Source organism: Nycticebus coucang, chromosome 16, assembly GCF_027406575.1.
Source record: "Nycticebus coucang isolate mNycCou1 chromosome 16, mNycCou1.pri, whole genome shotgun sequence".
NCBI classification, from domain to species: domain Eukaryota; kingdom Metazoa; phylum Chordata; class Mammalia; order Primates; family Lorisidae; genus Nycticebus; species Nycticebus coucang.
Window position 1 is genome coordinate 94,020,892 of NC_069795.1, and position 14,946 is coordinate 94,035,837.

At 38.7% G+C, this 14,946-nt stretch overlaps 2 pseudogenes; both read right to left on the reverse strand.

Moving 5' to 3' along the window:
- LOC128567498 (7-methylguanosine phosphate-specific 5'-nucleotidase-like) overlaps positions 1 to 12,513 on the reverse strand; it is a 90,755-nt pseudogene extending 78,242 nt beyond the window's left edge.
- Positions 8,965 to 9,064, reverse strand: LOC128568201 (uncharacterized; annotated as a pseudogene).
- Positions 12,514 to 14,946: the final 2,433 nt, after the last annotated feature.

The following is a 14,946-nucleotide window of genomic DNA, read 5'->3' on the forward strand; positions in this document are numbered from 1 at the left end:
CCTGGAAATTCCCTGCTGACCCGTCTTGGTAAGCCCACTGGGAATCACAAAGGTTCGGTTCCCTCCGTCCCCTTGCCATCTTTGTACCAGATCCCCACAGACCCCTCTGTCTCCCTTCTTACTTGCTTAGTTCCCAGATAGCCTAATTGTGCTGGAGCCCTCTCCCTGTCCCTCCATTCACCCCATCTGCCACCTACTGTTCCTCATAGCCAGAGTTCAACACTGTATATGTGGACTCTGCGCACACCTCCTCTACCCAGATAGAAAACGTTCCCCCTTTTAGACGAGAGAAAAATTTTAGAAATCTCACTTTTTTTTCTGAACAAGATTTTACCTTAAGGAATATTAAAACTTGATCAGTCTTCTCTCTCAAATGGAAATGGGTTTCATAACATATTCTTTCTGATTTGTTTTTGATGTGGAGATGAACAATGTAAACCAACACACATTATTATTATTGTTTTTTCACCTGGATGACATCCCTATACCTTAAGTGCTAGCGTGTTTGGGAGTTGATTTTAAAATTAGACATCTCTAACTCTTTCAGGAAAGATGTGCATGGACCTGTGCCCACACCTGCTATACCCTAGACTCAGCACTTTTGCAGAACACGTGCTCCCTCACTTCCTATTTTTTAACGGTGTCTATTTTATAAAAGACAAAAGGCAAGGATTTGCTATCTGAAAAAGACCTTTGCAAAAGACCTGAATGGTGGCATGAATTAATTTTCTTCCAGAAAACGTGAAACCAGTTCTTGTTGAATCTGTTTCTGTTTTGTTCTAAGCAGGAGATTATAGCCACAAATGTGAGACACGGGTTGTTCTTTTAACTTACTTTCTCAGAACTCAGTACGTGACCAGAGCTGCTCTTCTGTCTCATAGTAGGGATGATGTTGATTGATCTTCTTGCATTTTTCATCTTGAAGACACCACAGATCTCCTGCCTCCATTGGAGAGTTCATTGTATTCCCTGACAAGGACACACTCATCTTTTGGGGAGCAGTCTTGAGAGACAATCCCCCCTCCTTTTTTACCATGCTGATTCAAGCTAGGAGCTTCCTTTGACTACCACGGCCCAGAAGAAGACAATAAGTGGGCCGCATCTGCTTAAGGGCCACACATTAACACAATACAATCATTTGGCTAGAGGAAGATAATGGCCATTAAAATGTTCCGATTTTCAGCCATTTTCTATAAGATTGAATATAATGTAAATTAATGTTCAAAAAAGGGGCTTCTGCTATGAAAATTGTTTTAAAAAGAGCAACCATTGGGCAGTGCCTGTGGCTCAAAGGGGTAGGGCACTGGTCCCATATGCAAACCCAACCCCAGCAAAAACTGCAAAAAAAAAAAAAGCAATAATTTTAGGAGGATGTGGTGGGGGAACTCTTTTAAAGCAGTCTTCCTCCACCAAGGAAAAACTGTGAGCATTATATGTTTGAATTAGAAATATCACCATTCAGAAAAGACTGTGGAAAATTTAAAATGCCCATCCATTAAAAGTTACATTTCTTGATGCAGTGGGAAAAGGCTGTTGAGAGATGGGGGGCTGGTTGTGATATTGAGTGAAAAATGCATTTTTTTTTTTTCGCTGAAGTGGGATTTTACTCCTTTTACTTTATAATCGTTACAGAAATTTAAACCTCAAACCATTTCAGCCCAAGCTTATACTAAGCTTGTTAGTGGTTTCTGATGCTGTGGACGATAATGCTGCAGCATTACCATAAATCAGCAGAATTAACTATGATCTTCAGAAGCATGCTTGAAAGTGGGTGACAGAAGTCTGCAATTTGGTGCTCTGAATATTATGATAACATTCTATATTAAATGTTCATAATCTACTTAGAGCTGAGCTTCAAGTACATTTTGTATTTGTGCCTTGCCCAATATTAAAAGCCAGTAACAATTATTACAACCCATGTGAGGCTTTATTGTTTGCAAATGCAAAATATAAAAATATATGGTTATATATGTACCAAGTGGCTTTTTAGTTAATTTTTTAAGTGTTCATTTTTTCCATTTAAATGTGGTTACTGCTTTCTCCACTGAAGAACTAGCTTAAAATTGTGTTTGTATCACATTGCCATTTACAAGGAAAATGAGCTATAGATTCAAATACATTTCAGGTACTATATTGAAAAATTCTAAAATATGCATTAGTCACTCTGCCTTCTACATCTCGTGTAGTTTTCATATAATATTATGACTTGAAAGCAAAGGGTTCACATTGGACAGTGGGTCCCAGAAAGTATTACTTTACCTTTATATATACAACAATTAATGCCCATAACATGTTTTTTGCAAACTGCCCATGTCTGTGAAGGCATAGTCTCTGACTGGGTCCCAGAGTGACCTAGTTATAAGCAAACTATGGTTTATTTCTTTATTGCCTTTGTTATCCTGTGCTAAATTACACACATACCAGAGCATATCTGGTATGCTGATTAATGCTGATTAATGCTGTAGAGATACAAAGAAAACATCTAGGCAGTCACTCTTAGCAAATGGGTAGAAAGTGAATTTTTTTCTACACTGTTTAAAAAATATGATTAATTGCTTAAAGGGAGACCACCACCTCTGTTTAAACTTATCCCTAAGTGGTACCTAGTATAAAGTTTGCACAGCATGATCAATAATTGGCTAATTTAGGAGGTAAACAAGTTAGACAATCTGAGGATTTTTATCATGCCATTTAACGGGCTCAAATGAAGAATGATGCAAAATGAAAGGCAACTTTATTTCCCACTGATTTTGTGCCAGTGTCAGGAAGATAAAATTTTGATAGTACTTTTCATTCACTATAGTTATATAGAAAAGCAAAGCTCATCTAAACCAGATCCTAAATGGGATTAAATATGATCTATTTTAAGTGGATAATCTTCTAAAAACCTCATACATTTCTAGCACTCAAATGCTCTCAAAGAAGCTCTGCCTCTCGGATTCAAAGGATGCAGGAGGAACCTGAGTTCTTGAGATTCCTTAGCTTACGCAATTTGTCCAGCTAACCCTCACTTCCAGCAACAGCAAGGGACGATTGCCAGCAACCCTCCCTCTTAGTGTCCCTGTGCCATAAAGGACCATAAAAAGATCCATGAAAACACTTAGAAAAGAGAAAACTGCTATATGCATGCAAAATACACAACAGAATAATCGTAATAATCACAATTAATTAGTACCTACTAAGTGCTGCAATGTGTAAATGTTTTACGTGTAGCATCTTTGTTACAAACAGCAGACAAAGTAGGCAATTTAATCTTTGGGTTGATGAGGAAATCAGGTCTCCAGAGAAGTTAAGTAACTTAACTACAATGTAAAATTTGAATCTAACAGTTTGATTCTAAAGCCTATATTTATTTTATTTTGTTTTATTTCTTCTTCTTCTTATTATTATTTTAGAGATGGGATCTTCCTCTATCATCCAGATTGCAATGCAGCGGTGGGACCAAACCTCACTGTGGCCTCAGACTCCGGGGAGCTGGAACCATAGGCAGGTACCACCACTCTCATCAAGCCCATAACTGAAATCACTGGACCACTCTGGCTCTAATTACTTACATATATTTACTATATATCACAATGATTTAAAAATAATACTCCAAATTATATGGTCAGTGTGTTACATATGAAAAAATAAGGATTTTTTATCTGTTGTCTTTCTCTCCAAGGTAACAAGATTTGAGAGATATTTATCTCTTACCAGGTGATTGGGAAAAGAAGGAAAGACGCAGAGGCCTGGAGTTCTAGAGATCACTCAATCAGGAACACACACGATTTTTTTTTTTTTTTTGTAGAGACAGAGTCTCACTTTATGGCTCTCGGTAGAGTGCCGTGGCCTCACCCAGCTCACAGCAACCTCCAACTCCTGGGCCCAAGCGATTCTCTTGTCTCAGCCTCCTGAGCAGCTGGGACTACAGGCGCCCGCCACAACGCCCGGCTATTTTTTGGTTGCAGTTTTAGCCGGGGCTGGGTTTGAACCCGCCACCCTTGGTATATGGGGCCGGTGCCCTACTGACTGAGCCACAGGTGCCGCCCCACACACGATTTTAATATGAAAATGTGTGTTTGTTTTTTTTTTTGTTTATGGCATGATATGCATTAATAATGCTTTCATCAAAAGCAGCACAATTTAAAAAAATGAATCTGGCTAACTTCTAAGAGTAAATGGGCAGCTAGGGCTCATATGGGCACCTTGGCACCCTTACATATAATAGCCAAGGAAATTTAAGAAGAAAACAATGTTTGGAGACTTACCTCACCAGGAGCAAACCATATTATGACAACGTGCTAGTCAAGATATACTAATACAAGGTAGTGTGGTAACTCATGCCTGTAATTCAAGAACTTGAGGAGGCCAAAGCCAGGAGTTTGAGACTAGCCTGGGCAACATGCAAGATCTCATCGCTACAAAAAGAAAAAAATAGAATTAGCTGAGCATGGTGACAATTACCTGAGTAGTCTGTAGTCCCAGTTTCTCAGGAGGCCGAGGCAGGAGGAAGCCATTGTGCTTCAGCATGGGCAATGGAGTAAGAGCTTGTCTCTAGAACAAATAAAGATTTTGCTTAAAAAGATATGCTAATATGCAAAGGAGTATTCATGCAAGCATTAACCAAGTAATCAATGGGACAGAATGCAAAGTCTAGAATAAGATCAGTGTACATATGGGGATGTGGTTATGATGAAGACATGTTTTAAATCAGTGAAATAGATGGAATAGATTCAATCCAATTGGTTGCCCATTTGGGAAAAAAATGCAGTTACACAAAAATGTCCTGAAGGATTAATGATTTAATCTAATAAATAACCACTCAAACAAATACATAATAATGCCAACAAATTAACACCAGAAAAATCCTAGAAGAAAATACAGGAAAATGTTTTTATGATCTATAACCAGGGAAGAAGTTTCATCAAAACACAAAACCACCAAGTCATAAATAAAAGAATTGAAAAGTTGACATAAAAATAATTTTTTTTCTACAGTTAAACAATAATCTATTTTAAAAAGTTAAAAGATGGCTCGGCACCTGTAGCACAGTGGTTATGATACCAGCCACATACACTGAGGGTGGTGGGTTCGAGCCTGGCCCAGGCCTGCTAAACAACAATGTCAACTGTGACAAAAAATAGCCGGGCATTGTGGTGGGCACCTGTAGTCCCAGCTACTTGGGAAGCAGAGGCAAGAGGATTGCTTAAGCCCAAGAGTTGGAGGTTGCTGTGAGCTGTGATGCCACAGCACTCTACCGAGGGCAACATAGTGAGACTCTGTCTCAAAAAAAAGGTTAAAAGACAAGAACTAGACTGGAAGAAAATATCTGCAAATTTATCACATTTGAAAAAATAAGGATTCAAAGGAATTATTTAAAGGAATAATACCCACAACATGTAAAGTTCTATTAGTCCAACAATAAAAAGAAAAATATTCCCATGGGAAATTGAACATAAAATATGGAGAGGCAATTCATTCTTGTAAGATGAAACACAAGTAATAAACATAGGTGCATAATCTCACTAGCATTCAGGAAAATGCAAATGAGAGCAAATTACCATTTTTTTTTTACCTATCAAACTAATAAAAATAAATAAGCTGTTTCTTTCTTTCTTTTTTTTTTTTTTTAGAGAAAGTCTTACTTTGTCACCCTTGGAGAGTGCCGTGGCATCACAGCTCACAGCAACCTCCATCTCTTGGGCTTAGGTGATTCTCTTGCCTCAGCCTCCCAAGTAGCTGGGACTACAGGTGTCCGCCACAGCGCCCGTCTATTTTTTTGTTGCAGTTTGGCTGGGGCCAGGTTCGAACCCACCACCCTCAGTATATGGGGCCAGTGCCCTATTCAGTGAGCCACAGGTGCCGCCCAGAAAAGCCTGTGCACGGCTATTGTCTAGGAAGATGTGTAGAAAAGGGCACATTTGGCACTTTGGTGTACTATGTAATTGATGTTATGCCCATCAAAATTAAAGATGCACAAACTACCCTATCCAGCAATTCATTTCCAAACAAAATCCTATAAAAATAGTTTGTGTATATGCAAAAAGATGTAGTCATGCATCACTTAATGATGGGGATAGGTTCTGAAAAATGCATCATTAGGCAATTTTGTCATTGTGCAAACATTATGGAGCGTACTTACACAAATCCAGACGACAGAGCCTACTAGTGCCAGGCTATCTGGTCTAGCCTATTGCTCCTGGGCCATGAGCCCGTGCACTATGTTACTGTACTGAACACTGTAGGCATTGTAACCCAATGCTAAATATTTGTGTATCTAAATATAAAAAAGGCACAGTAAAAATACAGTATTATAATCTTAAGGTATCACCATAACTTATGCAGGCTGTTGCTGATTGAAATAATGTTTCTTATAATAAGAGAGAATTAGAAATGTGCTGAGTTCATGTGTGTAAGATATATCCCACATGGAATATTATTCAGCCATTAATAAGAACAAGATAGATTTCTGGAAAGACAATCACTGATTTGAGGAAAAAAGGCAAATCTCAGAACAATACGCATAGTGTGATTCTTTTTATTATATAATACATCTATATGTGTGTAGTACGTGGAAAAGCTCTGAAAGGATATAACTCCAAATTATTAATAATGGGCTGAAGCAAAATGGAGATTGGTAGTTTGGGGATTGTTTGAAATTTTTACTGTTTTGTTTCCTCCAGGTTTATTAAGGTGTAATTGACAAATAAAAAATTGTATTATTTATGGTGTCCAGTGTGGTGCTTTGATATAAATGGTACACATTGTGAAATGATTAAATAAAGCAAATTAATGTATCCCTCACCTCATATAGTTTTTATTGTGGTGAGAACATTTAAGTTCTACTCTGAGCAATTTCAAGTTTACAATATGTTCTTATTAACTACAATTACCATGCTGTACAATAGATCCCAGAAGTTATTTATTCTGTCTGCCTGAGACTTTGTACCCTTTGACCAACATGTCCCCATCTTCTTTACCTCCCCAGTCCCTTGTCCTCGGAAGCCACCATTCTACTCTCCACTTCTATGTACTCAATGAAGTTTCTATTCTTTGTACTTTTATATTGTCTGAATTTGTTTTTTATAATAATCTTTCTTTTTATCCCCGTATTTTGAAGTGAAATAAAAGTGACAAGAACTCCACTGCCTAATTCACATAAGCATTTTGTAGGAAAGAGGAAGGGTCTTATTAATATTTCTGTTTCTTTCGATTTTTTTTCTTTTTTTTTTTTTTGAGACAGAGTCTCACTTTGTCACCTTGGATAGAGTGCCATGGTGTCACGGCTCACAACAACCTCAAACACTTGGGCTCAAGCAATCCTCTTGCCTCAGTTTTTCATTTTTAGTGGAGACAGGGTCCTGCTTTTGCTCTGGCTGGTCTTGAACTTGTGAGCTCAGGCGACCTACCCACTCGTAGAGTGCTAGGATTAAATACTTCTTTTCATAAGAGCTGTAGTTGTTAATTCTTTCTCACAGTTTGGCACTTATACTTAAGAGAAAGGGCTTTGGCATCAGATATATGAATTAAAGTTCCAGTGGCAAACTGCTGAACCTTTGGGAGCCTTTGTTTCCCCACATGGAAAATGGATTTCTGTCTTATAGCACTATCGTGAGGATTAATGAGGTAATGTATGTAAATCATGGAGCTGGGAATCTGGTTCAGATGAATGGTGGCTTTTATTTTTTGTAGCTTCGCAACAACTCTGCGGTTGTAAAATAAGAACTATTTTAACTCTAATTTTTTACAGATGGAGAAATTCAAGCTCAGAGAGGTTAAATGGTTCTACAAGATCATACAGAATCAGGATTTAGAGTCCAGATCTGATTATTATTCTGACTTCTGTTTCTTTTTCTTATAAGTAGAAGAACCTGAAGGTTGGATAATTTTTCCTTCAAAAGTTGAGTTTTTATCTGCATGTTAGAAACTACCACTTTCCCCTGTGAAATGAAAGAAAAAACAATTTTTAATGGAAATTGGCAACAAAAAACCTCCACTAGCTCTACATAATTTCCTATGAAATTATGTGCTTTGCCTCTAATGTAGAAATAGCTGTCATTACTGGGATCCTACAGCAGTGAAAGGAACAAATCCCTACTCCATTCTGATTCAAAAGATTATTTCTCCCAACCTCCCATTTCTCCTCAAATGGCCTGCCCCATTCTGAAATCTCATGATTTCAGAATGTCGCCTGGTACAGCTCTCTCTCCTCAACACTTGTCTCATGGATTTTCTGTCCTTAATTCTTGTTGCTTTCCCCACATTTGGGGCTGTCCTACAAGCTTAGCCCTGAGGACAGATAATTTCCTTGACAACTTATAAGACAAGAACAGGTAGAGCTTGGAGATACTGCCAGAGATATGAAAATATTAAAATGTAAAATGCTGAGGTTATCTTCAATCCATTAGGGTGTCACTCTCCAAAAGATTCCTGAACGACTTTGTTTTTCCAGAGCCCAGTACAGTGCCTGCTACGTTACGTGAGTGCACAACTAGAGTTCATTGAATGAATGAACGATGATAGAGCTCACACGCTCTTTGCTACCAAGGAAGAAATGTCTAACAATGGCACAGGTTGTCTAGAAAAGCTCAAAGACCACCTGCCATGGATGTCTGCAGTGAGTATGAAGCTAAACAAGACCACATAGAGGATCTCTCTGATTCTGGAATTCTGAGATTTTAATTTTTGAGGTTAAATAAGAACTATTTATTTATTTTAATATTTTTGAGCCTATATATTTTTCACTGCATTTTTTTTTTTATTGTTGGGGATTCATTGAGGGTACAATAAGCCAGGTTACACTGATTGCAATTGTTAGGCAAAGTCCCTCTTGCAATCATGTCTTGCCCCCATTTCACTGCATTTTTTTTAAATTTCAGGTTAGTGTAAGAGTATGAACATCTAGGTTATGATATCTGCACTTGTTAGGTAGAGTCTCTCTTATGTCCTGCACCCAAAAGGTGTGCGCATACCCTTACATTGAAAAATATGGAACACTTCATGAATTTGTGTGTCATCCTTGTGCAGGGGCCATGCTAATCTTCTCTGTATTGTTCCAATTTTAGTACATGCCTAAGCAAGCACAGATTCTTGGATTTTAGAGTAAATGTTGAGAATCTGGTTTTATTTGCTAATTTTTGTTTTGCTTTTGTACCAGATGCTTGAAACCTGAGCTTAAGTAAAGCTAATAGCATTTTATTTTTTCCTTTATAGAAATAAAAACTTAGGGAATCAATGTTAGGACTGAACATTGGTGGATAGCTTAGAATCTGGCCAGGCAGGGCAGAGAGGACCTAGAAAATCTACTGACTTTTTGGAATGATGTGGGCACTTGGAACACACCAATAGGCAATAGTCAGGTTAGACAGCAACTTCAGGGGTACATTGAGAGGCAGGTGTCCTCAGAGATGAGCAGAGAATTCTAGACGAGGAATTATATGGAGATTCAGGAAACAGGGGGCAAAAGTGGAAGTAGGACCTCACTCTTTAGGCTGGATTTCCGAGTAAGCCTCTAGCAGGGAGGAGAGGCTCTGGCGTAGAACCAGGGTCAACAAGAAAGGAGAGGAGGCCAGTCCAGGTACAAGGGAAGACTTAAGAGAAGGGAAGGGTGAATGGAGACTGGCCAGAAGTCAGCTCAGCTCCCACACAGTTGCAAAGGCTTTTATTCACTTGGAAAAGGGCAGTGAGCTGGATTATTGCCTGGGGCTCTTCTGTACTGTGGGTCAGGGTTATGGGCCTACATTTAGGGTCAGGATAAGGGCAGGATATTTCCAGGAATTTGGGGAGAAGATTGCTGGTTTCTGACCTGATTTTCTAAAATGGCTGCACTCCTGTCAGGGGTATGAGAATTCCTTTCCCAGTACAGGGCATTAAGTCAGGCCCCAGTTCAAGGGTACTAGAAACAAGATAGAAGGGAAATTACTAGAAACAGTCAAGAATTAGAGCACTAAGCACTTAAGATAATTAACTAGAATTTTTAAATTGTTTCTACTTAGACCAACTACAGGATGAGTTCTAAAACAGGCTGAGCCCAATTCTGACCCTGTTTTAGTCAGGTAGGGAAATATCCTGAATTATAACATAAACCAATACAGAAGATATTTTTAAAAATGTAATGAAACGGCACACATTTAGCCTATTAATGGTGATTTGCTAGGAGATTTCCTCCAAATTTGTTTACTGGAAGGATTTTTGCAGGTGAAATTTAACGTAGCTTTGCACTGAGAACATTCAGAGAAGAAATAACATTCATTTTGGTTTGGTTTTGTTTTGCAGTAATTATTTTCTAGCTATCTCTTTATTATGAAACTATTTTGTATCCTAAGACCATTCGCTATGGCAGACAGAAAAATGGCACATTGGTTAATAGTTACAACATTATTACAAGCACTATGCAGTTTTTGTGACTCTTTGTCTCTTTAATCTAATATTTCTGTGATGTGGACCTGACAATCCTATTTTCACAAAAAAGTCCTATGAATCAGGGTGGTCTGGTCAGTGCAGAAAATAAAACACAGAAATTCAAGTCTTCAGGCCTTCCCCTGGCCATGGAACTAAAAACAGGCCTCTAATAAAAAATATCTTGAAAGACCTGGCAATGACTTGAGCTTTCCTTTGTGGACACCAAAAATCTTCAAGGACTTGCTTACCTTTTGCAGATGGTTTTCTTCAAGACTTCCAGAAAGCCAGCAGGGCAGCATACAAGTTTTATGAGGGATTTTGATCTCCAGTATGTCTTTGAGCAAAAAAGGAAGAAGAAGAAAAAGAAATGGGAGGGGTATTTTCCGTGGTGAGATCCGTTGAGTTTTTGTGCCAATTGAAGACTATGAATTAATGCTTTTCTGATATTCCTAAAATTAAAACCCCATGAACTAACCATTTTAGGGTATTAAGCTTTGCTTCAAAATGCATTCTCCACAGATGAATCAAAGGGCCTAATGCATTTGCTGTTTGGGAATAATAAAGCATGAAATGGTGCGTAGGACTTATATATTTACATAAGAAGAAAGAGCTGGAAAAGTTTAGGAAAAGACAACAACAGAGGAAAGTACTACTGTGGGATTTTCTCTGAAAATGCAGACTTGCCAACCGTTCCTCTTCAAACCACTGCCCAGTTGATGGCAGCTCAAGAGAAAGAAGGCTTTCAGGAGCCTCGACCCTTGCCTTCCCTTGGTTCCCCTGAGCCTCCTCTGGATTTTGGCATTCCCCTTGCCCTTGCTGTGTACTCCTGGAAGAAACATAGAGCAAGAAAAAACAAGGGAAAGGAAAAACACTTGTGTTTCCCAAGTTTTTACTGTTGATTCAGGTATGAACAGTTGCTATTACTGTAATAGGGAAGGGAGGCTTAGAGTAACTACCACCATTTTGCTTCTGATCCCCTGTGGAGATATCCTTTAGGCTAAAAACTTCTGTTTAACTCTGCAGGCAGACTAGAAGAAGATGATCATCATTCCTTTCTCAAAATGTAACTCCTGGAGAGATAAGAAAAGTGTACACACAAGTAACAATGACCTTCATCCTCCAAAGTTAACTGACCAGGAACAAAGAAGTTTTACAACCCCCTCAGACCCTCCCTGACACACAGATGCCTGTGGTCCTTGGTTATCTTTTGTAACCCTCTCCACCTCCCTTAACATAAAAAGAAAGTTCACAGTAACCTAAGATGTTTTTGCAGGATGTTAGGCTGCCGTATTCTCCATTTGCCAATTCTCTGAATGAAAGTCATTTTCCTTGCCCCAATACCTGGTTTCTTGACTTAATGATTATCTTCCTAGCAAGCAGTTTGAGCTTGGGCTCAGTTATTTAGGAAAATAACATCATTTAAAATGGCAGGGAAAAAGTCAAGATATAAACTTTAGGAATGTTGGTGATCTAGTTTTAACTTAAAATCAATTCGATTTAGACCTTGCACTCAATGCAATAAAAAGTTATCAAAATTACTTATCAATGTGCACAGACTCTTTTTGCAACAGATTTGCAATCTCCTATTACCAATTTGTGGCCTTCAAGTAATTCCATTGAGGAATCATGGAATCATGTAGTTTTATACCAGGGACTTAAATATCCTGTTAAGATGGCTAGGATTTTTTATTTTTAAACAAAAAGATCATTATTGATAGAATTGCTTTTATTTCACCTACATTAAAATAAATTCAGGACAAAACTCACACTGCATGCTGTCCTTGAGTGAGGGAAGGGTGTGTCAGTTAGCCTGGGTTTGCTGCATGTGACAGCAGGACCAAAGTGATGTGAGTAAAGCATAAACAAGTTGAAGAATTTCTTTCTTTTTCAAGTAAAATTTGAGTCCAGGTTTGATGTGGTGACTCCGTGGTCATCGAGGAGTCTAACTCCTTTGTTCTTGCTGCTTTGCCACTCAGAACTTACCTCCTGCCCTATAAGGACAGCTCTGGCTTCAGTCATCATGTCTGCACTCCAGCCAACAAGAACAAAGAGGATCGGCAGATGATGGAGGTCAAGGAAGAGTCCCAGAAGCCACCACAGAAGCCTTGTATGTGGTGCTTTGGAAGCCATCGCTCAGTTTTATGGTCACAGTTAGCTTTAAGGAAGGCTGGGACTGTATTCTTTATTCTGGGCTGTAACATGCCCAGCTGAGCACTATTAGCAAGGGAGAGGTTGAGAATGGACATCAGAGGAGGCAGCCATCAGTCTGCATCTGCATGACAACTCCATGCCTGTTCTAATACCCACTCTTCATCTTGGTTACTTATTTCTGCACTTTTAACCTCCCGAGTTCTCTCATGGATACAAGTACAGAGCACTGGTTCACAGTTACAATACGTGAAGTCTATGACAATAATTGCTGGAGACACCAGAGATAAAAATAGATGATTTCTAACTAAGGAACAAAACAAGGGGCAAAAGGGTCTATTCAGCTTCCTCTCTCCCTCTTTTCCACTCTTTCTCTTTCTCACCCACCACCCTGCCCACAATCTTTACAATTTCCAGCTATTTTTTGTTGATTTCTTGGCCAGAGCACCACACTCTTTTTTTTTTTTTTGCAGTTTTTGGCTGGAGCTGGGTTTGAACCTGCCACCTCTGGCATATGGGGCCAGCGTCCTACTCCTTTGAGCCACAGGCGCCACCCCCAGAGCACCACACTCTTTAATAGAAATTATAGTTCAGGGAGAAGAAGAAAGACAGTTACTTGTTTTTCTTTCCTTTTTTTTTTTTTTGCTTGATAGACCATTTCACAGACAGGACAAATGGTTTGTCTACGGAATTAGTGGAGAGAAAGAAGCAAAATCATTTTTATCAGGGTTATCTGAGGAAAGTCAAAGCCTGAGTTTCTTTGGTTATTTCAAACTCTGCCTTTGTTAGGTACCTTTTGCTTTCAAATTTTTGCTAACTGAACATAAAGTTATTTTACTGAGATAACCACTAGACAAGGTTAGTTTCAGCTAAACTACCAACAGAAACCATGCATGCAACATAAGAAGGTTCACTTGGCATCTAATTCATCCTCTGGGTGTAGTAAGTTGCCTGACTCTGGGGAGCTTTCTGGGGAAATTCAAGGACAATGAAGGATGGAGACTTTATTGTGCTGGCCTTGAGAGTAATGTGAGTAAAAACAAATATTACGATATATTGGTTGATTCATTACTTTGATGGTGGTAGTATAACGTGGTAAAAATAATATACACCCAGTATAACGTGGTAAAAATAATATACACCCAGAACTGTGGTAAACTTTTCAGTGTGTAATTATCAACTGAGGAGTTAAAATACCTGTTTCTAATCTAATCCTCCAGAATCTGATTTAGGGCCTCTGGGATAGGACCTAGGAATCTAACCATCTGACAAGCATTACGTGACTAGCTTGGAGCACTAACAACCCAGAAATTCAGGTAGCAGAAGATCGTGATGGAATATGAGACTTGATACTGTAAAATTAGATTTCAATTGTCTACACCATTTATTGACTGTGTGATCTTGGGGAAGCTATTTAACCTCTGAGTTCACGTTCCTTGTTTTTAAAATGAGTAAAAATATAATTACCTCATAGGTTTGTTTTTCAGATTAATCAAAAAAGGATACGTGGAAACATCTAGCACATTGCTGGAACTTAAGCATGTAAAAAAAAGTTGCTTCATAGTGTCACGGGCTCTACACAGACTATTTGTCCCAAAGCTCCATCACAAGTTAAGCACTTGAAATTTCCATCAGTGAATCAGGCCTTTTGGTTAAAACATTGTCTTTAGAAAATACCTATTGCCAGACAAATAACTCACTTGGAACTGCTAATCTTTACCTAGTGTGTCCTGGATTGTGTTCTATGGGACAGGGATCCTGTGGGACATTATGAGGTGTATTTAAACAAAAGAGTTCATGGTCAAATAATTTTGGGAAACATTAAATTAAACAAAATTAATAAAGTTCTTCTAGTACAAGACATCTCTGAGCCTTTGTTAATGCTTATTTTGAGTCTGGGAGTGTTGTATAAACATTTTCCAAATTTAATAGGGAAATCTCTTTTCACGTAGCTTCTCAGGAGGGTTGGGTCTGCAGAACATACTGGGAAACAAGATGATATATTTCCACACACTGAAAGTTTAGATTTGCTAGCAGAGAGCAGTGAGCTAAGAGAGAGACTAGAGTAGGATTTGGTTGGTGGGAGGTAATAGGAAAATGTGTGAGACATAGGAGTCAGCCAGGGGAGGACAAGTTTAAGTGAAAAGTCCAACAGTAGCCAAGGATGTCAGGAGAGCACCAAGGGGCCTGGAGTTTGAGGCCCCAAAATGAACTCAATAAGTCACTATTTAGCCCAGTACTGCTTGGTTGGGGAACAAGTTCTATATTATCTTTCTCTGTTCTTCTATTTACCTTCACTTAAGTACTTACAAAGAAAGTTCATTCTTTCTCTCCCATAAGAGAACCCTTCATTGGATCTTTAACATATGCCAGGCATATGTTTAGAACTGAGAATTAAAAGATCAAGAAGCTATT